Source organism: Elephas maximus, chromosome 2, assembly GCF_024166365.1.
Source record: "Elephas maximus indicus isolate mEleMax1 chromosome 2, mEleMax1 primary haplotype, whole genome shotgun sequence".
Classification (NCBI taxonomy): Eukaryota; Metazoa; Chordata; class Mammalia; order Proboscidea; family Elephantidae; genus Elephas; species Elephas maximus.
Genome location: NC_064820.1, coordinates 166699354 through 166721761, shown reverse-complemented (window position 1 = coordinate 166721761; position 22408 = coordinate 166699354). Strand labels below are relative to the sequence as shown.

General features: G+C 45.8%; 1 protein-coding gene across 3 annotated transcripts in view; it reads left to right on the top strand.

Moving 5' to 3' along the window:
• Positions 1-9516: 9516 nt before the first annotated feature.
• Positions 9517-22408, top strand: part of ANXA6 (annexin A6) — a 66895-nt gene continuing 54003 nt past the window's right edge. For 2 of the 3 annotated variants that reach the window (XM_049874093.1, XM_049874092.1), the window contains exon 1: positions 9517-9640. The gene's annotated coding sequence lies outside the window, so the exon portion shown is untranslated. The remainder of the gene's footprint in view (positions 9641-22408) is intronic. The other variant, XM_049874094.1, reaches the window with a different exon arrangement.

Here is a 22408-nt window from a genome sequence, read left to right as displayed (position 1 = left end):
TCACAGTCTCTCCCTGAGGGATGCCGGGCAGAACTGGAATCTGCCAGCAGGTGGCGGTATCTGACCATTTCCAGCTTCCCGAGGGGGTGTCCAGAGATCTTAAACATTCTCTTCTTCCCATCAGAGAAACTGCAGCTGTGAGAGAATTCATTGTTCTGAGCTCCATCAGGCTGTCTGCTTCACCGAAACCTCTGGATGAGCCAACCATGGAAGAAGGGCCCGGATCAGTCCCAAAAAGATGAGGCCATTTCAGTGTGTGTCATCCCCCGTTTGCCTCCCTCCAGGGTTTGTTTCCCACCAGCAAGTGAGGCTGAGTGGCACCAGCTTAACTTGCCATCCCACTGCCCCTTGGTATTAAGACTGTTTACTTTTTGTCCTTAAAAAACACAATGTTGGGCCTAAGCGGCCTCCGTATTTCAAATTATTTTCTTAGAACTGGTTCCCAGAAGTGAGATTATCAGCTCAAAAAGAATGAGCAATATGCCAGCCTTTATCCCTAATATACCTCACACCCAGCACAGCTCAGGAGTGAAGGCCCTGGGCTCTGCAGCCAAGGGGACAGGCTTTCAGTCCTGCCCAGTCGCTTGGGCTGACTTTGGTCAAAGGCCTTATTCTCCCTGTTTTAATTTTCCTTTTCTATAAATTAAGGAAAATAATAGCCCCTACACTTGTATTCACCACCCATCTGTCAGTCTGTCGTACTGTGGTGGCTTGTGTGTTGCTGTGATGCTGGAAGCTATGCCAGCAGTATTTCAAACACCAGCAGGGTCACCCATAGTGGACAGGTTTCAGTGGAGCTTCCAGACTAAGACAGACTGGGAAGAAATGCCTGGCAATCTAGTTGGTGAAAACCTTATGGATCACAACAGAACATTACCCATTACAGTGTTGGAAGAAGAGCTCCTTAGGTTGGAAGGCACTCAAAGTGTACAGTGGTCACAACAATAGACTCGAGCATACCAGCCATTGTGAAGATGGCACAGAACCAGGCAATATTTCACTCTGTTGTGCATGGGGTTGCCATGAGTTAGAGTCCACTCGGTGGCACCTAACAACAACACTTGTACCCTAGATCTCATTCTTTCTCCAAATATCGCTCCAGTAACTCCCCTCTCTCCTCCCCATCATCAATTTTTCAATCTCTAATCATTCCCATCAACACACAAATATGCTGTTAATTCTCCAATCTTAAACAAACAAGCAAAAACCTTTTCTTCAGCCCAATTCCTCTGCCAGACACTGCCCCACTTCTCTGTACCAAAACTCCTTAAATAAGTAGTTTACAGTTGCTCTCTTATATGCCAGTTCCTACCAGGACTTCATCCCACCACTCCACCGAATAATCTGCTCTTCACAGCAAGAGAAACAGTGACCCTCATGTTGTTAAATCCCGTGATGGCTTCTTGGGCCTTGTCCTACTTGACCTAACAGCAGCGTTTGACACAACTGACCACCCCTCCTCCTTGGAGTGTGTTTCTTCACTTGGATTGCAGGACACCACCCCCTCCAGGGCTTCCTCCGACCTCACTGTGAGCTCTTTCTCAGTCACCTGTGCTGGACCCTCCTCTTCCCTCAGAGTCCTTGGGTGGTACAAACAGTTAACATGCTCAACTATTAACCCAAAGGTTGGAGGCTTCAGTCCACTCGGAGGTGCCTCAGAAGAAAGGCCTGGTGACCTACTTCCAAAAAATGAGCCATTGAAACCTCTATGCAGCACAGTTCTACTGACATACATGGAGTTATCATGAGTCAGAATCAACTCGACAGCAACTGGTTACCCTTGCCCCTGATTCTGGGAGTGGCCCAGACTCAGTCCTCAGGTCTCTCCTCCCTTGCAGATCTCATCTCTTTCCGTGGCCGTAAACAGTGTCAATATACCTGTAACTCGCCATTTTGTATCTCCAACCCCAATCACTCTATCCAACTGCCTATTTGACATTTCCTCTTGGATGTATTATAGTAATCTTAAACAAATTGGTCAAAAACTGAACTCCTGACCTTTACCCACCCTCAACCCCAAAACTGCTCCTCTTGCAAGCCTTCCTCATCTCAGTTGATGGTAACTCCATCCTTCCAGTGGCTCAAGTCAAGACCCTTAAAGTCATTCTTGACTCCTCTCTTTCTCATTTCACAACCAGTCCTCCAGGAAACCCAGTTAACTCTACCTTCAGGTATATCCAGCCTCTAATCACTTCTCACCACCTCTTATGCCACACTGGTTGAGCCACTACATCTCTTGCCTGGATTGCTGCAAAAACCTCCTAACAGGTCTCCCTGCTTCTGCTCTTACCCCAATAGCATTCAGTATTGTCAACACAAGACTCAGGGTGACCCTCTAAAAAAATGTGTTGTATCCAAAATATATAAACAACAACTCAACAACAAAAAGCCAAACAACCTAATTAAGAAATGGGCAAAGGACTTGAATAAGCATTTTTCCAAAGTAGATGTACAAATAGCTAATAAACACATGAAAAGATGTTCCACGTTATTAGTCACTAGGGAAATGCAAACCAAAACCACAATGACCTATTCACCTGGAGCAACAGAGTCAGAAGGAGAGTCAGGAATAAGAGGAGAATACGGAATTGTGGCTAATTGCCTTCATGAACAACTACGTCTTTTGCCATGAGACCAGAAGAACTGGATGGTGTCTGGCTACCATTTCTGAACAACATTTTGATCAAAGATTCTGTAGTAGAATCCTGATCAAAAGGGGGAAAATGTAGAACAGAATTTCAAATTCTCATGGACTCTAGACTTTCTAGAGCCATGGAGGCTGGATGAACCCCTGAAACTATTGCCCTGAGATAATCTTTAAACCTTCAACCAAAAATATCTCCTGAAGTAACCTTAAAACGGAACAATAGTTTAGCTTAACTAGTAAAAAAGGTTTGCCATGAGCGTTATACTCTTTTAAGAACTATCTATATTGGACCAATAAGCAACATCATGATAAATGGAGAAAAGATTGAAGTTGTTAAGGAGCTCATTTTACTTGAATCCATAATCAACGCCCATGGAAGCAGCAGTCAAGAAATCAAACAACGCATTGCATTGGGCAAATCTGCTGCAAAAGATCTCTCTAAAGTGTTAAAAAGCAAAGATGTCACTTTGAGGACTAAGGTTGACTGACCCAAGCCATAGTGTTTTCAATCACCTCATATGCATGTGAAAGCTGGACAATGAATAAAAATTCCAAAGAACTGATACCCTTTGCATTATGGTGTTGGCAAAGAATATTGAATATACCATGGACTGCCAGAAGAACAAACAAATCTGTCTTGGAAGAAATACAGCTGGAATGCTCATTAGAAGCTAGGGTGGCGAGACTTTGTCTCACATACTTTGGACGTGTTATCAGGAGGGACCAGTCCCTGGAGAAGGACATCATGCTTGAGAGAGTAGAGGCCACAGAAAAGAGGAACACTCCCAGCGAGATGGATTGACACAGTAGCTGCAACAATGGGCTCAAACATAACAATTGTGAGGATGGCACAGGACCAGGCTGTGTTTCGTTCTGTTGTACACAGGGTCGCTATGAGTCGGAACTGACTTGATAGCACCTGGCAAACAACAACATACAGGATCAAATTGACAACAGCAACTCAAAAAATTATATAGGAGCCTTGGGGACAGTGAGTTTATGTTAATGAGGGAGAGACAACTTCGAAAAAGTGGGTGAGAATGATTGCACAACCCGAAGAATGTAGTCAATGTCACTAAATTGTACATACAGAAACTGTTGAATTGATGTATGTTTTGCCATGTATATTCTCAACAACAAAATTAATACAATTTAGAAGAGAAAAACTCACAATGAGCTACCCCTTCAAACCCACTAGGATGGCAATAGTAGAAAAAAAAAAAAAGGAAACTAATGAGTGTTGGTGAGTATGTGCAAAAACTAGAACCTTTATACATTGCTGGTGGGAATGTAAATTGGTTCAGCTGCTGTGGAAAACAGTAGGGTGGTTCCTCAAAAAGTTAAACATAGAATTAGCATATGACCCAGTACCCGGCAGGATATGACCATTCCTAGGTATACGCACGAAAGAATTGAAAACAAGTTCTCAAACAAATCCTTCTACAGGAATACTCATAGCAGCACTATTCCCAATAGCCCATCAACAGATGAATGGATGAACAAAATGTGGTTGCAGTGCAATGTGTTTCTCATATATGGCCTTTCCGGCATTAAGTTTAAAATTCTGCCAAAATGACTGACTAGACCACAATCTTGCAATGGAATTGGTTAGTCTACTATGCAAATAGGGTACGTAAAACCATCCGATAGGATAAAGTAACGTTGCAGAAAGTGATTGATTACTACACAAATTAAGTGATTGTGGTCTCCTGAGGCGATTGGCCACTTCCTGGTACTGGTGGGAGGACCATGCCTTGAAATTGACATAGGGGTCAATCCCACAGAGGTTGAGGGGGACCTCACTATCATCAAGAAGAGCCTGGAGCAGGGCACATCCTTTGGACCTGGGGTCCCTGTGCTGAGAAACTCTAGATACGGGAGAGAGAGAGCTGTAACACTGAAGACTGTGTGAGATGATGCAGCAGTATGAACAGCAGAGAAAGTTTTGCCACAGTATTAATGGTGGGAACCAAGAGACATGTGAGGCCCACAGAGTACGAGAGAGAGAGCTGAGTGCCTTTGGGCAGGAGGTTTGCTGGAGCAGTGGGCTGCCTCTAGGCACTTGTCAGCAAAGCTAAAGAGCTGTAACACTAGTTCCAGCAGGGCAAAGGCCTAGAGAAGGGCCAGAGGTGGGTACAGCTGAGAAGAAGCTGAGAACTGTCTTGGTTGGAAGCTGTCCTGATCGAAGAACTTTATTCTATCTCCTGAGTTGTATTCTGTTACTTCCAAGTTGATCCTGATCTCGAGTTGTAGCCTGTTACTTCCCTAAAAAACCACATAATCGTGAGTATAATCTGTGAGTTCTATGTGGCCATTGCAACAAATTATAGAACCCAGCAGAGAAGCAGAGTGTGCTGGGGGGTGGGGGAGGGGGTGGCTGGTGTTAGAGATGGTGGAAAAGTTGGAGAGTGGAGGTATTTCTGATCCTCACCTCGTAGGAATCAGCCTTGTGCTGATCTTGATTCTCATCTCTACCCTTGAAGTTAGAAGCCTTCTGATACGAGGCTGCAGTGATATAACCTTACAATGGAATAATATTCTGTCATAAAGAAGAATGAAGCACCGATACATTCCACATAAATGAACCTCAAAAATGTTCTCAGTGAAAGAAGGCAGACACTCAAGGCCACATATTGTATCATTCCATTTATACAAAATATCCAAAATACGTAAATCCAAGAAGACAGAAAGTAAATTGCTGGTTGCCAGCAGTTAGGGGTAGCGGGATAATGGGAGTGACTGCTTAATGGGTACAGGGTTTCCTTTTGGGATGATAAAAATATTTTGAAACTACATAGAGATGGCAGTTGCACAACACTGTGAAGGTTAATTTTATGTTATGTGAATTTCACCTCAATAAAAATAAAAGGAGAAAAAAAAAAGTCATGTCTCTCCTTTGCTCAGCGCCCCGCGACAGCTCTCCAAATGACGGAGTAAAAGCCAGAGTCCTTACAAAGGCGCACAGGGCCCCACACGATCTGATCGCTCTGCTACTCTCCTCACTCACTCCGCTCGGCCATGCTGGGTCCTTCTGTTCCTCCAATAGGCCAGCACTGGACTGCTCCGGCCCGGGGCTTCTGCTCCAGCTGTTTCCTCTACGGGGAACATTCTTCCCATAGATATCTGTTGTGCTATCTTCCTCATCTTTTTCACATTGCTGTTCAAATCTCACCTCATAAAGGCACCTGCAGACCACCCTAAATAATACTGCAACACCCCCGTCACAATGAAGCTCTTCATCTGCTTTCTCTTTTTTCTGTAGCGCGTGTCACCTACTAGCAAATTCTAGTAACTGATTGCCTGTCTGTCTTTCCTGCTGGAATGTAAGGTCCATGAGGGCAGGGATCTTTGTTTTCCTTGCTGACCAAGTTCTTAACACAGTACCTGGCACATATTAAATGAATTAAAAACTCAAAAACCAAACCAGCTGCTGTCGAGTCCATTCCGACACATAGAGACCCTATAGGACAGAGTAGAACTGTCCCATAGAGTTTCCAAGGAGCACCTGGTTAGCAGCCTTAGCTCTTAACCTCTACGCCACCAGGGTTTCCATTACATGAATTGGGAGGATTAAATGTGACAATGCAAATAAAGTGCTTACCACAGTGCTGGCTCATAGAAAATGCTCCATAAATGGCAGCTACTATTGATTCCCTACACGCCTATCAGTTTGTCATACACCTTTGAATCGTGGTGCTGGGGAAGAATATTGACTATCCCGTGGACTGCCAAAGAATGAACAAATCTGTCTTGGAAGATGTATGACCAGAATGCTCCTTAGAAGCAAGGACAGTGAGAATACATCTCACACACTTTGGACATGTTAGGAGGAGGGATCAGTCCCTGGAGATGGACATCAAGCTTGGTAGAGGGTCAGTGAAAAAGAGAAAGACCCTCGATGGATGGATTGACACAGTGGCTGCAACAATGGGCTTAAGCATAATGACTGTAATGATGGTGTAAGACGGGCAGTGTTTCGTTCTGTCTGTGCAAAGGGTTGCTATGAGCCAGAACCGACTCCACAGCACCTAACAACAACAACAACAACACTATTGCGATGCTTGAGAAGACCTCACCTCCATGCTTACCAGGTCCAGCCCCATCATAATCCATCTCGGAAGGTGTCGCTTTACTGACAGCAGATCTCATTTTTTTTTTTTTATTAACTTTTATTAAGCTTCAAGTGAACGTTTACAAATCAAGTCAGACTGTCACATATAAGTTTATATACACCTTACTCCGTACTCCCACTTGCTCTCCCCCTAATGAGTCAGCCCTTCCAGTCTCTCCTTTCGTGACAATTTTGCCAGCTTCCCACTCTCTCTATCCTCCCATCCCCCCTCCGGACAGGAGATGCCAACACACTCTCAAGTGTCCACCTGATATCATTAGCTCACTCTTCATCAGCGTCTCTCTCCCACCTGATGACCAGTCCCTTTCATGTCTGATGAGTTGTCTTCAGGGATGGTTCCTGTCCTGGGCCAACAGAAGGTCTGGGGAGCATGGCCGCCGGGATTCCCCTAGTCTCAGTCAGACCATTAAGTCTGGTCTTTTTATGAGAATTTGGGGTCTGCATCCCACTAATCTGCTCCCTCAGGAGTTCTCTGTTGTGCTCCCTGTCAGGGCAGTCATCGATTGTGGCCGGGCACCAACTAGTTCTTCTGGTCTCAGGATGATGTAGGTCTCTGGTTCACGTGGCCCTCTCTGTCTCTTGGGCTCTTAGTTGTCGTGTGACCTTGGTGCTCTTCATTCTCCTTTGATCCAGGTGGGTAGAGACCAATTGATGCATCTTAGATGGCCGCTTGTTAGCATTTAAGACCCCAGACGCCACATTTCAAAGTGGGATGCAGAATGTTTTCATAATAGAATTATTTTGCCAATTGACTTAGAAGTCCCCTTAAACCATGGTCCCCAAACCCCCGCCCTTGCTCCACTGACCTTTGAAGCATTCATTTTATCCCGGAAACTTCTTTGCTTTTGGTCCAGTCCAGTTGAGCTGACCTTCCATGTATTGAGTGCTGTCCTTCCCTTCACCTAAAGCAGTTCTTATCTACTAATTAATCAATAAAAACCCTCTCCCTCCCTCCCTCCCTCCCCCCCTCGTAACCACAAAAGTATGTGTTCTTCTCAGTTTATACTATTTCTCAAGAAGCAGATCTCATTTTACGGTGATAATTTTAATTTCTTGTTAGTCTCCCACTAGGTCCCACTCCTCTTTCTGGTCACAGCTTAACATTGCTCTCTTCAGGAGACCTAGGTTATGCTGGGTCTGCTGCTGAGGGTCATCATAAACCAGTAAACTAGCTGCCATCAAGTGGACTCCCACTTAGAGTGACCCCATGTTTGTCAGAGCAGAACTGTGCTCCATAGGATTTTCAATGGCTCTTTCAGAAGGAGATCACCAGGCTTTTCTTCTGAAACATCTCTGCATGGACTTGAAATTCCAACCTTTTGGTTAACAGCCAAGCACACTAACCATACGCTCCACCCAGAGACTCTGGGGGCCATTGTTGTTGTTGTTAGCGGCTGTTGAGTCAGCCCTGACTAACAGTGGCCCCATGCACAACGGGATAGGATCATTGTGAACCATCTGGTAGCCCCATGCACAACGGGATAGGACCATTGTGAACCATCTGGTAGCACCATGCACAACGGGATAGGACCATTTTGAACCATCTGGTTTGTACTGGGTGGTTTTTGAAAGTAGATAACCAGACCTTTCTTCCTCGTCCATCTTAGCTTGGAAGATGTACTAAAACCTGTTCAGCATCATAGCAACACCAAAGCCTCCGCTGACAGAGGGTGCGTAATTTCCCTGTCACAACACTCTAGCCTTCATTCTAATTATTGTCTAACTGTGTTTCCTGAGAGAATGGAATTCCCATGATGGCAGGTCAGGGCCCCACTTGTTCCCTTTGCATCCCAGCTCAATGCCTGGTATGCAGTAGGTGCTCAATGTTTATTAGGGAAATGAATGGATGGACATACTTCCCAACCAAGTCTCCATAATAAAGGCTTAGAGGCCTCTGAACTAATGATAGGTTACAAGGACAGCCCTTCAAAGACGCCTTGGTTATCTCTATCGGTCCGACAAAGAAACTGAAAATCAGAGCAGCTAAGTGTCTTGCCTGTGGAGACTTGGCGGCTGAGCAGCAGCCTACCGTTACTGCAGGGTTTTCTTTCCATAAAGCAGGATTTCTGAGGAGGGGTGGGGACAGATGGGCGGTACTGTTACCTCCTCCAGGAAGTCTTTATAAATCCCTTGGGGGCAATGATTCTCAGTTTTCTTGGGATTCCTATAGAATTTAAGTCTTGAAATGTTTTAGCATTTCCCCCACAGCCCTGGATTACAACTTCTGGGCTCCTTGTCTGCCTTCCTCCTCTGGAGTCACCTGACCCAGGTTCAAACCCAGCTCCCACACAGACTGTGTGGCGTTGGTCAAGAAACTAGACATCTCTGGACTCTCACCTCCGAAAAGTAGATAAGTAACGTCACCGACCTGCTAAGGCTGCAGAGGGGTGGAATCTTATTAGGCAGATAAAGTGTCTGACCCCCCCCGCAAGCCTCAATTCTCTATTTCGCAACAAAGCTTTGGCGAGTTGTAGGCATTTAGGAAAAGTGTCCAGAACCAGGAGTCAAGCGTCCTGGCCTCCAGCCCTGAATGGCCGCGTGCCCTTGGCCGAATCCCCCTACTCTCTCTAGGCTTCAGGTCCCGGGTCTGAGCACAGACGGAGGTCCTACTGGCGGGGACCCTGCAGCTGGTGACATTCTAGGACTGCAAGAGCGAACGAACTGGATGGGGGAGGAAGTGGAGGCCGAGCGAGCCCGATTGGCCCCTGCGCGCCACGTGTCCCCGGCGCCCCCGCCCGCCCCTGCATTGCGGCTGCTGCTGCTGCTGCTGGGCTAACGGGCTCCGACCCAGCGAGCTCGGCGTTGGCGCGTCCGTCTGTCGGTCCGTCTGCCAGTCCGCGAGAAGAAGCCTCCGCCGCGCGGTGAGTGCCTGAGGCCGGAGAGGGGAGTCGTTTGCGGGGATCCCCCTTCCGGGGGCTACGGGGGCGAGCCATAAACGCCCAGATGCCCTCCGCCGGGTTCTGGGGTGGGGCGCCCGGGAACGGGCAGGAGCGCAGGGCAGCGGGGAGAGGCATGCAGGGCGCGGTAACCCGAGAGGGTCGCGGGCTGGGGGTGGCTGGGCAGGGCAGTGGGCCGGACACGGAGAAGCGGGGGCGGACTGCGCCCTGGCTGGGGGAGGGGAGGGGTGGAGAGGACGGGAGGGGAGAGGAGAAGGAGGGAGAGGAGAGGAGGGGTCGGCTCTGCAGAGGGTGTGGTCGAGGGGCGGGGGCAGGGCGGGCTGCTGACCTTCCGTCCGGAGGGGTGGGGGTTGAAGAGACTTAGAAGGCCGGGGGGCTGGGGACAGCTGGAAGAATTCTAAGGAGCCCTAAGGAAGGGTGTGGCCAAAGCCGAAGACCTAGGGCCTGAACAGTCTAACTCCCACGGCTACATATAAAATAGCTGTGCGTGTTGTTAGGGAATTGGGGTGTGCGGGGTGGGGGGTGTCCCTGTGTGCAGACTGATAAAGGGCCGGCTGACCACACCTCAGGGCCTCATGGATCCTCCCTCCCTCTGGGATTACTGCTCACCGACGAAGGAATCTCCCAGCGGACTCCAAGAGCCCTTGTAGTGAGGCAGGGACCCCACCCTTCTTCCAGTTCCCCCTAGCACAGTTTAGGCCTTCCCAAAGCTTGGGGACTTCAGAGGAGTCCCAGAGTACTTGCACGGGAGTCAAATCTCCTGACTCAGAATCCCGAGCGACGTGTGACCTTGAGCCAGTGGCTTTCCCTCTCTGAACCTGTTTCCTCCTCCAAGTCAGGAGCTGATAAACCCAGCTCCTCTCAGAGGAAGCAATGCCTGTGAGAACTGATTTATTTGTCAGCGGGAAGGAAAGATGACAAGTTTGGGTAGCCTCAATGTCAGGTTTGGGAAGCCTGGCCCAACTCTTGTAGGCCCTGCAAGGGGAAGGGGCAGGGGTCCTTTGGGAGAACTGGTCTGGCCCCTGCTTTCTCCCTCCCCCTCCTTTTCTCTAAACTCTGATGGGCCTTCCCTGACACCTCCAAATTTGGGCATATGGCTCCAGACTTTGTGAAGGGACTCTGGTTTCCCCCAAGAGTCTGCTCTTTTCCCTGCATTGCCCTCCCCACCCCTCAACATGCACACCTTAAATGGCTGGCCCTGCTGACCCACACAGGCTATCCTGGCCTGCTTAGCCCTGCCAGGTGAATAACTGCCCTGCTTCAGCGCTTATGGACCTTGCCCTTTCATCCGGCAGGCCCTAAGCCACATAGAGGGCACTGGCCTGAGGGTCGGGAGAACTGGGTTACAGTTCCAGGCGTGCTGGAGGTTCTTGGGCAAGCCCTTCCCCTCTGTAGCAAAGTCGGCTAAGCTGGCTACCATGTCCTGTGCTGGCATTCTGGAATCCAACTGTTCTAAGATTTAGGATCTTGGGAGTTGGGTGGGGCTGGAAGGGAGGCAGAGGCCTCTGGTCCCCTCTGCAGCTGTGACAGTCACTCACCATCTTCCTTTGCCTTCTATCTTTTGTTCCCAAGGCACTGGCTGCTGGGATACAGGAAATATTTGTGGTTTTTGGGAAAAGGCCACAGCTGTTGCTGGGGCCGAATGTGGATGGGAATGTGCAGGGGATGGAGGGGGCTGCTGCAGGGAAGTCCAGGCCTGGCCTCTTGGGGCTGCTTCTTAGGAGGGGTGGGAGAGGCGCTGCAGTTCTGGGCAGCTGCCAGCGCCTGGAACATCTGCACTGCATCGCCCAGAGGGAGCCCTGGGCCCCCAGGCTCCAGCCAAGTCCCAGCCTCTGCCCTGCCACTAGCCAGCTGGGAGCTCCGGGTACATCTCCTGCACCTCTGGGCCTGACTTTCTTCCTCTGCAAAAGGGTGAGAGATGTACTTAGAGCACCCAGCTGATAAATAGGTTGGATGTAGGTGGTTCTTCCCTTCTGTAGCATCCTAGGATTTCAGGGGAGGCCCGGTGGGTCACCAGCCTCACCACACCCAGCCTCTGAGATACTTCCTTGGTGGGGACAAAGTGCAGGATATAGTCTCTACCCTGATTCCTGAGCGTTCCCCCCTCCCCTCTGCCAGCAGAGGAGAGGAAGTGTGTGGGGGTTTCTGTTATACACTTGGCTTGCAATCCAGCCTTACTTTGTTTCCTTCCCCTGGGGTTGAGAAGCCCCCACAGAGACCAGCTATGGAGGAATGATGGTTCATGGGTTTCATGAGCCTCTGAGCCCCCATCTGTAAAATGGGGGTGAGTCTGAAACCCTCTCTCCAGAGGTTATGATATGGAGGATGTGAAAGTGCCTTGTAAGCTGTAGAGTGTTGAGCACAGAGAAGCAAGCACTACTGTTGTCATCTCGGAAGAGTGTGGTGCTTTAGGAGGCAGGCGGCTGGAGCCCCAGGTTTTTCATTTATAAAACAGGTATCCTAGTATACTCCTTAAATAATAACAATAAGACAACAATCACTACTGTTTTTTGAGCCCTTACAACTTGCCGGGGCCTGCTGAACCCTTGATATGTTACATGCTGTTATGCCCATTTTGCAGATGTGGAAACTCCAGCCCTCAGAAGTTTAGTGACTTGCTCAAGTCAAGAGGCAAGAAATAATAATAAACACTTAGATGTGGTGCTTCCTATGTGCCAGGCCCTGTTGCTGTCAACTGCAACTAATGATGATCCCATATGTGTCAGAGTAGGACTGTGTTCCATAGGATTTCCATGATTTTTTGGAAGTAGATTGCTGAGGGGCTTCTGGGTGGACCTGAACCTCCAACTTTTCTGTTAGCAGCTGAGTGTGTTAAGTGTGTTAACAGTTTGCACCATCCAAGGAATCTGCATTAGACTTTTCTTAATTCATTTATTTCTCACCACTACTGTGAGGTGGGTACCATTTTTATCCTCATTTTGCATATGAAACAGACGCAGAGAGGTTAAGTACTTGCCAAAGGCCACACAGCTACTCAGTAGACAGCCTGACTCCACACTCTGTACCATTAGACACTACACTTTTCTGTCTCTCATAAAAGGGACCTGAGCTGGGATTCAAACCTAGGCCAGTTCAATTCCAAACCTGCAGCAGCTAGCTGATCTCCTGGGGCCTTGTTCAGCCTTAGGATCAATGCTCTGGGTCAAGAGAGGGAAAGATAGTACTCTCTAAGAAACCTGAGTGCTTCGAGCTAGGGGGTATGCTTAGGCATGGGGCCAGTGATGGCATTTACCCTGGCTTCCTTAAAGTCGAGGATCCTGGATGGTGATGAGGCTGATCTGGGTGTCTTTCTGCAGGCTGGGGGAGAAGCCACCAGGGAAGCAGGAAGGTGCGTACCTTCATGGGGTGCTAAAGATGATCTTCTGGGCTACAGGAAGAAGCTGTTAGCTCTTTTATTACGTGTGATTTTTTTTTTAATTAATTTTTATTGTGCTTTAAGTGAAAGTTTACAAATCCGATCAGTCTCTCATACAAAAATTTACATATACCTTGCTATACGCTCCTAATTGCTCTCCTTCTAATGAGATAGCACAGTTCTTCCCTCCACTGTCTCTCCTCATGTCCATTCGGGTAGCTTCTGGCCCTCTCTTCCCTCTCATCTCCCCTCCAGACAGGAGATCCCAACATAGTCTCATGTTTCTACTTGATCCAAGAATCTTGTTCTTTACCAGTATCATTTTCCATCCCATATTCCAGTCCAATCCCTGTCTGAAAAGTTGGCTTTGGGAATGGTTCCTGTCTTGGGCTAACAGAAGGTCTGGGGACCATGGCCTCTGGGATTCTTCTAGTGCCAGTCTGACCATTCAGTCTGGTCTTTTTATGAGAATTTGGGGTCTGCATCCTGCTCCCTCAGGGGTTTTCTGTTGTGTTCCCTGTCAGAGCAGTCATCGGTTGAGGCTGGGCACCATCTAGTTCTTGTGGTCTCAGGCTGATGTAGTCTCTGGTTTACGTGATCCTTTCTGTCTCCTGGGCTCATAATTACCTTGTGTCTTTGGTGTTCTTCATTATTCCTTGCTCCTGTTGGGTTGGGACCAATTCATGCATCTTAGATGGCCGCTTGCTAGCGTTTAAGACCCCATGCTTATAAACTGTATTTTTGTTTATCATTATGAAAGCTAATTTTTTTCGCTCCGTTGCTGTATGTTGTTATGTGCCATCGAGTTGATTCCAACTCATAGCAACCCCTTGTGACAGAGTAGAACTGCCCCCTAGGGTTTCCTAGGCTGTAATCTTTACAGGACCAGATTGCCAGTTCCTTTCTTCCATGGAGCGGCTGGTGGATTTGAACCGCTTAACCATTGTGCTTACAGGTCTCCTTTATGTTCTGTATAGGATCAAAAAAAAAAAAATTGCAGACTACTGCACTAGACTAGGCAGGAGCCTTGTCTGTTTTGTTTTTTAGTCTATGTTTGACTCTTATCACTGGGCCTAGTTTTTAGCAGTTGCTCAGTAAATATTTTTTGAAGAATGAGTCCCTGCTTTATCATTACTTATCTTAATGATGATGGGCAAGTTACCTAACCTCTCAAGTTATCTTGGCTCTGGTGGTATATTGAGGGTTATGGTTTTAAAAAATTACTGAGCCATAGAAGCCATTGTTCAAAGGAATTCTTTTTTTTTTTTTTTATTGTACTTTTGATGTAAGTTTACAGAACAAACCAATTTCTCCTTAGACAGTTAGTACACATATTGCTTTATGACATTGGTTAACAACCCCATGACGTGTCAACGCTCTCCCTTCTCAACCTTGGGTTCCAGATTACCAACTTTCCTGACCCCTTCTGCCGTCTAGTCCCTGCCCCTGGGCTGGTGTGCCCCTTTAGTCTCTTTTGTTTTATGGTCCAGTCCAATCTTTGGCTGAAGGGTGAACCTCGGGAGTGACATCATTACTGAGCTAAAAAGGGTGGCCGGGGGCCATATACTCAGGGTTTTTCCAGTCTCTGTCAGGCCAGTAAGTCTGGTCTTTTTCTGTTAGTTAGAATTTTGTTCTACATTTTTCCTCCAGCTCTGTCCGGGACCTTCTATTGTGATCCCTGTCAGTGCAGTCAGTGATGGTAGCCGGACACCATCTAGCTGTACTGGACTCAGTCTGGGGGAGGCTGTGGTACACGTAGTCCATTATCAAAGGAATTCTTAAGTGAAACCTGGTTTTGGAAAGCGCAGATAACCCGAGTTGTTGTGATTGGAGTGGGAGTGGTAGGCAGTGCTGGAACCCCTGAGTTCCTCCAAAAAGCACAATGCAAAAACCACTGGGCTAGATGCTTCCAGCTGTTCTGTGGTTTTTCAAGGGGATCACTAAAGAAAGCACCAAAGCCACTTGGTGCATTTCACTCAACAATTCTTATGAGCCAGGCCCTGTGGCAGGAGGCACAGCAAAGAAGCATACACAAACTATTTAAAAGATGATTTTCAAGAAAGGGTAAAATCATGGCTCACACAGGTATAAAATGAACAAATGGTTAAAGATTTTATTCTACTCATTGATCAATACCAAACCAGGCAGATGGTATAAAAAAAAAAAAAAAAAGCCTGTTGCTGTTAAGCTGATTTTGACTCAAAGAAACTCTATAGGACAGAGTAGAACTGCCCCATATGGTTTCTAAGGAGTGGCTGGTGGATTTGAACTGCCAGCCTTTTGGTTAGCAGCAGAGCTCTTAACCACTGTGCCACCAGGGCTCCCTGGCAGTTGGTATAGCCACCTCAGAAGAGAATCTAAAACACAGACACATTTATGGTGAAAGGAATATGCAAATAGAGCAAAACTGGTTTTTCCACCAGAGGGGGAGAGAAATCCATTTGAACCCTACCAGATAGGACAGAATGTTGGTTAAGAATAGTTTTGCTTGACTATGAGTGCCCTACAACTTACTGTGCTGTAAAATTGCTCAAAGATAAAGACAAGAATCAGATAATTTGGAAGAATGTTTTCTAGACAATGCAGTTTTTCTTTGAAATACAGATTTTTTCTTACAATGCTTTGTTGCCAGCAGCAACAGTGACTCAGACCAATCTCGTATAGGTGGTTTCAGAGCGCTGTGGGGGTTTAAAGGAGGGAGAAATCACTCTCAGCTTCCTAGAAGAGGTGGCATTTGAATCCAGCATAGAACAACCTTGGTTGCACGATAGAATCACCTAGCCAAGTTTTTTTGATATTACCAAAGCCCAGGCTCAACCCAGAACGGTGGAATCAGATGTCTGGGGGTTGGCCTGATATATTGGTGAGTTTAAAAACCTCCCCCAGTGGTTTTAATGAAACCAGAATTGAAGAGCACTGGTCTGGATTCTAGAAGGTTGAGCAGAAAATGCTCTTGGAAGGGATGGACATTCCTAGTTTAGAGGGGAAAGGGTGTGGTGGAGGTAAAGAGGAGTGAGGTGAGGGCAGATGGATCAGGAAGGATAATCAAGGGTTTTGAGTGCTGAGCTCCGAGGGCTGGCATTAAAGGGCACCACTGGAGACTTGTGAGCCAAGGTGTAACGTGGTTTAAGTTATACTCCCTGGGGCACAGGGTTCTGGGTGATTTTTTTTTTGACACGCTCTTCCATGTTGTTTTTTTTTATAGGGACGGGGATTGGTGTTTAGATTTCAGAGTTGACTTGTATTTACTTTTTATTTTACCAGGTTTTTAAAAATTGTACTTTAGATAAAGGTTTACAGAGCAAACAAGTTTCTCATTAAACAACACACGTATTGTTTTGTGACATTGGTTGCCAACTCCACAACATGTCAACACTCTCCCCTTCTTGACCTTGGGTCCCCCATCACCAGATTTCCTTTCTCGTCCTTGCGACTGGGCTAGTGTTCCCAGTTAGTCTCGTTTAGTTTTATGGGCCTGTCTAATCTTTGGCCAAAGGGTGAACCTCAGGAGTGAATTCAGTCCTGAGCTGTAAGGGTGTCTGGTGGCCACACTCTTGGGGCCAGGTTGTTTCTTGATTTCTCTCAGATGTTCTTCCCTCACACCAACATCTAGTCTTTCCCCCCAAAAGTGTGCTGTGTTCTTCCAAAGCTCACAACTAGCTACCTTTTGAGGACAGAAATGCCTTTTCTTAGGTGGTCTTGCTGTTCTTTCTGATACTCCTTCTATCTCCTCCTTCCTCTGCTTCATTCCATTGACTCCACATTCTATGTTTTTTTTTTTTTGTACTTTAGATGAAAGTTTACAAAACAAACTAGCTTCTCGTTAAATAGTGCACAATGTTTTATGACATTGGTTAACAACCCCACGACATGTCAAAACTCTCTCTTCTCGACCTTGGGTTCCCTATCACCAGCTTTCCTGTCCTCTCCTGCCTTCTAGTCCTTGCCCCAGGGCTGGTGTGCCCCTTTAATCTCCTTTTGTTTCATGGGCCTATCTAATCTGTGGTGGAAGGATGAGCCTCGGGAGTCACTTCATTACTGAGCTAAAAGGGTGTCCGGGGGCCATGTACTCAGGGTTTCTCCAGTCTCTGTCAGGTCAGTAAGTCTGGTCTCTTTTTATGAGTTAGAATTTTGTTCTACATTTTTTTCCAGCTCTGTCCAGGACCCTCTATTGTAATCCCTGTCGGAGCAGTCAGTGATGGTAGCTGGGTACCATCTCATTGTACTGGACTCAGTCTGGTGAAGGACATGGTAGTTGTGGTCCATTAGTCCTTTGGACTAATCTTTCCCTTGTGTCTTTGGCTTTCTTCATTCTCCCTTGCTTTGAAAAGGGTGAGACCAGTGAAGTATCTTAGACGGCCGCTCATAGGCTTTTAAGACCCCAGACGCTACTCACCAAAGTAGAATGTAGAACGTTTTCTTTATAAACTATGTTATGCCACTTGAACTAGATGTTCCTTGAGACCACGGTTCCCACAGCCCTCAGCCCAACAATTTAGTCCCTCAGGGAGTTTGAATGTGTCTATGGAGCTTCCGTGACCTTGCCTTGTACAAGGTGTGTTGGCTTCCCCAGTATTGTGTACTGTCTTACCCTTCACCAAAGTTACCACTTATCTGTTGTCTAGTTAGTATTTCTCCATCTCCACTCCTCTCCTCCCTTGTAACCATCAAAGATTGTTTCTTTTTGTGTGTAAACCTTTTCATGAGTTTTTACAGTAGTGGTCTCATACAATATTTGTCCTTTTGTGATTGACTTATTTCAGCATAACACTCTCCAGATTCATCCATGTTGTAAGATGCTTTGCAGATTCATCATTGTTCTTTATCATTGTGTAATACTCTATTGTGTATATGTAGCATAGTTTATTTATCTGTTGATGGGCATCTAGGTTGTTTCCATCTTTTTGCTGTTGTGAACAATGCTGCAGTGAACATGGGTGTGTATATGTCTATTTGAGTGACGACTCTTATTTCTTTAGGATGTATTCCTAGGAGTTGGATTGCTGGATCATATGGTATTTCTATTTCCAGCTTTCTAAGAAAGCACCATATCGTTTTCCAAAATGGTTGTACCATTTTGCATTCCCACCAGCAGTGCATAAGAGTTCCAATCTCCCCAAAACCTCTCCAACATTTGTTATACCCCGCTTTTTTTTTGCTTCAAGCCAGTAATGCTGGGGTAAGATGGTATCTCATTGTAGTTTTGATTTGCACTTCACTAATGGCTATAGATCGGGCACATTTACTCATGTGTCTGTTGGCCACTTTAATGTCTTCTTTGGCGAAGTGTCTGTTCATTTCCTTTGCTCATTTTTTTTAATTGGATTGTTTGTCTTTTTGTTGTAGAGGTATTGGATTTTCTGTAGATTTTAGATATTAGACCTTTGTCTTACTTGTAGTAGCCAGAAAATTTTTTGCAGTCTGTAGGCTCTCCTTTTACTCTTTTGGGACTCCACATTCTTTTTGATTGTGTACTTTTATCAGTCTGAATCCCTAACATATGTCTTTAAATTTATATATGTATAATGTTGGGGAAATGCAATTAAAGAAAAATCTATCCCCAACCCAGAAAACCTCTCCACAAAAATAGAAAAACAGTTTTTTTATTGAATAGATATTTGTTAAAACAAAATTATATTAAGCCAATAATAGAAATTTATTTACTATATGATTTGCAAATCAGGGTAACATTTCAACCAGGGAGTCAAAAAATGTTCTTGAGAGGAAAGAACTTCTGAGATTCTTATACCCTATCCTACCGTCATTGCCATGGAAATGAGCCAGAACTGTGTTTATATTGATAAAGGGTTAACCTAACCACAGGAGGCCATAACCACAAAAGGCTAATTTGTGTGTCAGAATCTGAAAAGCTTAGAACAATAGGAAACTACATCAAAGGAGTGGGAAAGAGTGCTCTAACCGGTTCAGTGGACTGCAAACATGGCGTACCAGAACTAAATAATAATTTACCCCAGGAAGCGAATTAAAGATCTACCCTATATCACATTGGAAACCCTGGTGGTGTAGTCGTTAAGTGCTATGGCTGCTAACCAAAGGGTTGGCAGTTCGAATTCGCCAGGTGCTCCTTGGAAACTCTATGGGGCAGTTCTACTCTGTCCTATGGGGTGGCTATGAGTCGGAATCGACTCGATGGCACTGGGTTTTGTTTTTTTTTTAATATCACACTAGCCCACATAACACTGGGTTTTTTTTTTTTTTTTTTTTAATATCACACTAGCCCATATAACAAATTTAAAAAAACCATCGTATGACAGACCCAGGACCTCTGAACCAAGAGACCAAATTGTTAGAAAGGAAAAACACGAAAAGGTCATCCAATCATGATCTTAGTTCTTTGTCTTTACTTTAACTAATCATAGTCTGTAAGTAATTTACTCACAGATACGTGTTCCAGTGATTGTAAAAGGCATGTGGAAAGACCCTTACTCATAATGAATCAGCATCTGTCAAAATTGTATTAAAAATACGTAAAGATTGTACTTTCTTCAGTTATGTTCTGATTATAGCTTGATTGCTTGCAGCCAGTTTCCCATTTTTGTTTTCTGATATTTCTCAATAAAAATCTCTTGGTTGCAGAAGGCTTTGGTGAGAGTTGTTTCGCTACAACAATGTATTAATAATTTACCCCCAAACACAGCTTCTAGCTTGACCTTGGAGTTTCTGCTTTCTTGAAACTGACTGCACATAGATAATTCTTCAAAAGAGCCCAGCGTCTAAGACAAAACAGTCTTTACTAATTTATCTAGGCTGTTGTTTGACTTGGGGAGCCCTGGTGGCTCAGTGGTTAAGAGTTACAGTTGCTAACCAAAAGGTCAGCAGTTTGAGTCCACCAGCAGCTCCTTGGAAACCCTATGGGACAGTTCTACTCTGTCCTGTAAGATCACTATGAGTCAGAATTGACTCGACGGCAATGGGTATTGTTTGACTTAAAAATGACTTTAGGAAACCAGTTTCCTCAAGGCTCAAGGTTCAAAAGAACATCTCAGGGCAGTGGTCTGGGTGGGACTTCCATGGACCCCAGAAATCTGGATTCCAGGAGAATTAGACTCCATTTCTCATATTAAACAAGAATGTGACGCATCACAGCTAGAGATTGCTAAGACAGAAAGAAATCCTACCCTTTACTTAGCTAGAAGGATCCCGGGTGCCACAATGGTTAAGCTCTCAGCTGCTAACCGAATGGTCAGAGGTTCAAATCCACCAGCCACTCCTGGGGAGGAAAGACCTGGTGATCTGCTCCTATAAAGATTACAGTCTAGGAAACCCTGTGGGGCAGTTCTACTCTGTCATACAGGGTCACCATGAGTCATAATCAACTCCGTGGCAGCACACAACAACATTTAGCTAAGTGGATACAACAATTACATTCCTGCTTTCAAGATAAAATTGTTAATTTTTTAGTGTCTTAATAACCTGAAGTTATGCTAATCTTCTTCCAGGAGATTTGGAGGTAGCTTTTTTTTTTTTTATGTGATCTTCATTGATGATTATGGTTTAAAAGAGGTGGCTCCCAGATCCTCAGGAAACATCCTTGATTTACATATTGTGATGGTTAAGGTTGTGTGTCAACTTGGTTGGGCCATAATTCTCAGTGGTTTGGCAGTCAGATGAAGTTGTGACTACCCCAGTGATGGGGGCTGTTGTGAGTAGCCAGTCAGTTGAAGGGGAGTTTCCTTGGATGTGTGGCCTACATTGAATATGACATTCTGGCAAGGCTTATGGCTTTTGCTCCCTGTGGATCCTGTAGCTTGCTCCTGTTCGTCTAACCTCCAGTTCTTGGGACTTGAGCTAGCAGCTTACCTGTGGTCTTGCCTGCTGATCTTGGGATCCGTCAGTCTTCGAAGGCTGTGAGCAACAGCTCTGCTCTCTGACCTGCCAGTCTTGGGTTTGCTAGTCCCTGCGGCTACATGAATCAGGAGAAGCCTCCAGCCTTATCCATGGACTTGGGATGTTCCACTGTCTACACCCGAATGAGCCATTTCCTGGATGTAAATCTCTGTATATATTTATACGCATTACTGGTTTTGCTTCTCTAGAGAACCCAGCCTAAGACATTTGGTACGAGAGTGGTTTTAGAAAAACAAAATTGTAAGGGTAAATTTTCTAAATTTCTTCTTAAGTCTGGTTAGTCTTAAAGATGTTGATGACTCTGCTTCCACTGTAAGGAGGGCACTGCCAATTCATGGCGTGAAGTGGCAATACAAATACGCAAAATATCACCCACAGTAGATCACGTATTGGTGACAGGCGAGGCTCTGGGTGAACACACGTGCGATACCTTTCTACGGTTTTGTCATAATGAGAAGTATAAGGGAGCTGGTTGGTTGGTCCTACTTTTGCTAGGCAAACTGATGAAAGAAAGAGCTCAGGGCTTCAGAGTCGACTGCCTCATAAACGACCTCAAAGTTTCCACTTGTGCCTTGAACAGAACTGATATTGCCGAAAACCAAACCCAGAGTCTTATTGTAAGAGTGGCTGAATTACAATGCCAACTCAACTGCCAAACTAGAGAGGTGTCTGGAGTTAAAGTGAGGACATTGACTGAGATCCTGAAACTCGGGATGGATACATATGGGCAGATAATCAGGAAGCTGGAGACACTGAACCCCTAAATTCCATTGAATCATTCTTGCCAACAGAACCAGCCCTCTCACTCCCATCTGAAGAGATTACTTCATGTGTGTATGCTAAACCACCCTCCCCCCACCCAGTAAAATCATTAGTCCCTCCACCCCGTGTAATGAGATTAACCCAGCTGCATCTAAAGAGCCTTTGTCTGAGTCATTGCCTGGGACATCACCTGAGGCAGTTGCTTTACAAGACAATGCTGAATGTTCTCAAAACATTTCCCCGCCAATTTTGGCTTCTAGACCTATAACTAGACTTAAGTCCCACCTAGCACCAAAAAGTGAAGTACAAAGTGTTACCCAGGAGAAGGCACACTATACTCCAAAAGAACTGCTTGACTTTTCTAATATATACAAACAGAAACTTGGGGAATATGTGTGGGAATGCCTGTTAAGCGTGTGGGACAAGGGTGCAAGGAACATAAAGATAGATCAGCCTGAGTTATTGATATGAGCCCACTAATACAGATTCCTCATTCAGTGTTTCAGCTCGAGAAGTTAGGAAAGGATCTGGTTTGGTTGCTGAAGCATGGATTATGAGGTGTTCTACACTAAAATCAAGTTGAAGTACCCGACCTGCCTTGGTATACTGTAGAAGATATCCGAAGGCTTAGGGAAATTGGCATGCTAGAGTTGATTTATCAGGTTAGACCCACAGACCTACGCATGAAGTGCCCAGAGGACACACCTTTTACCACAATTGTGAGG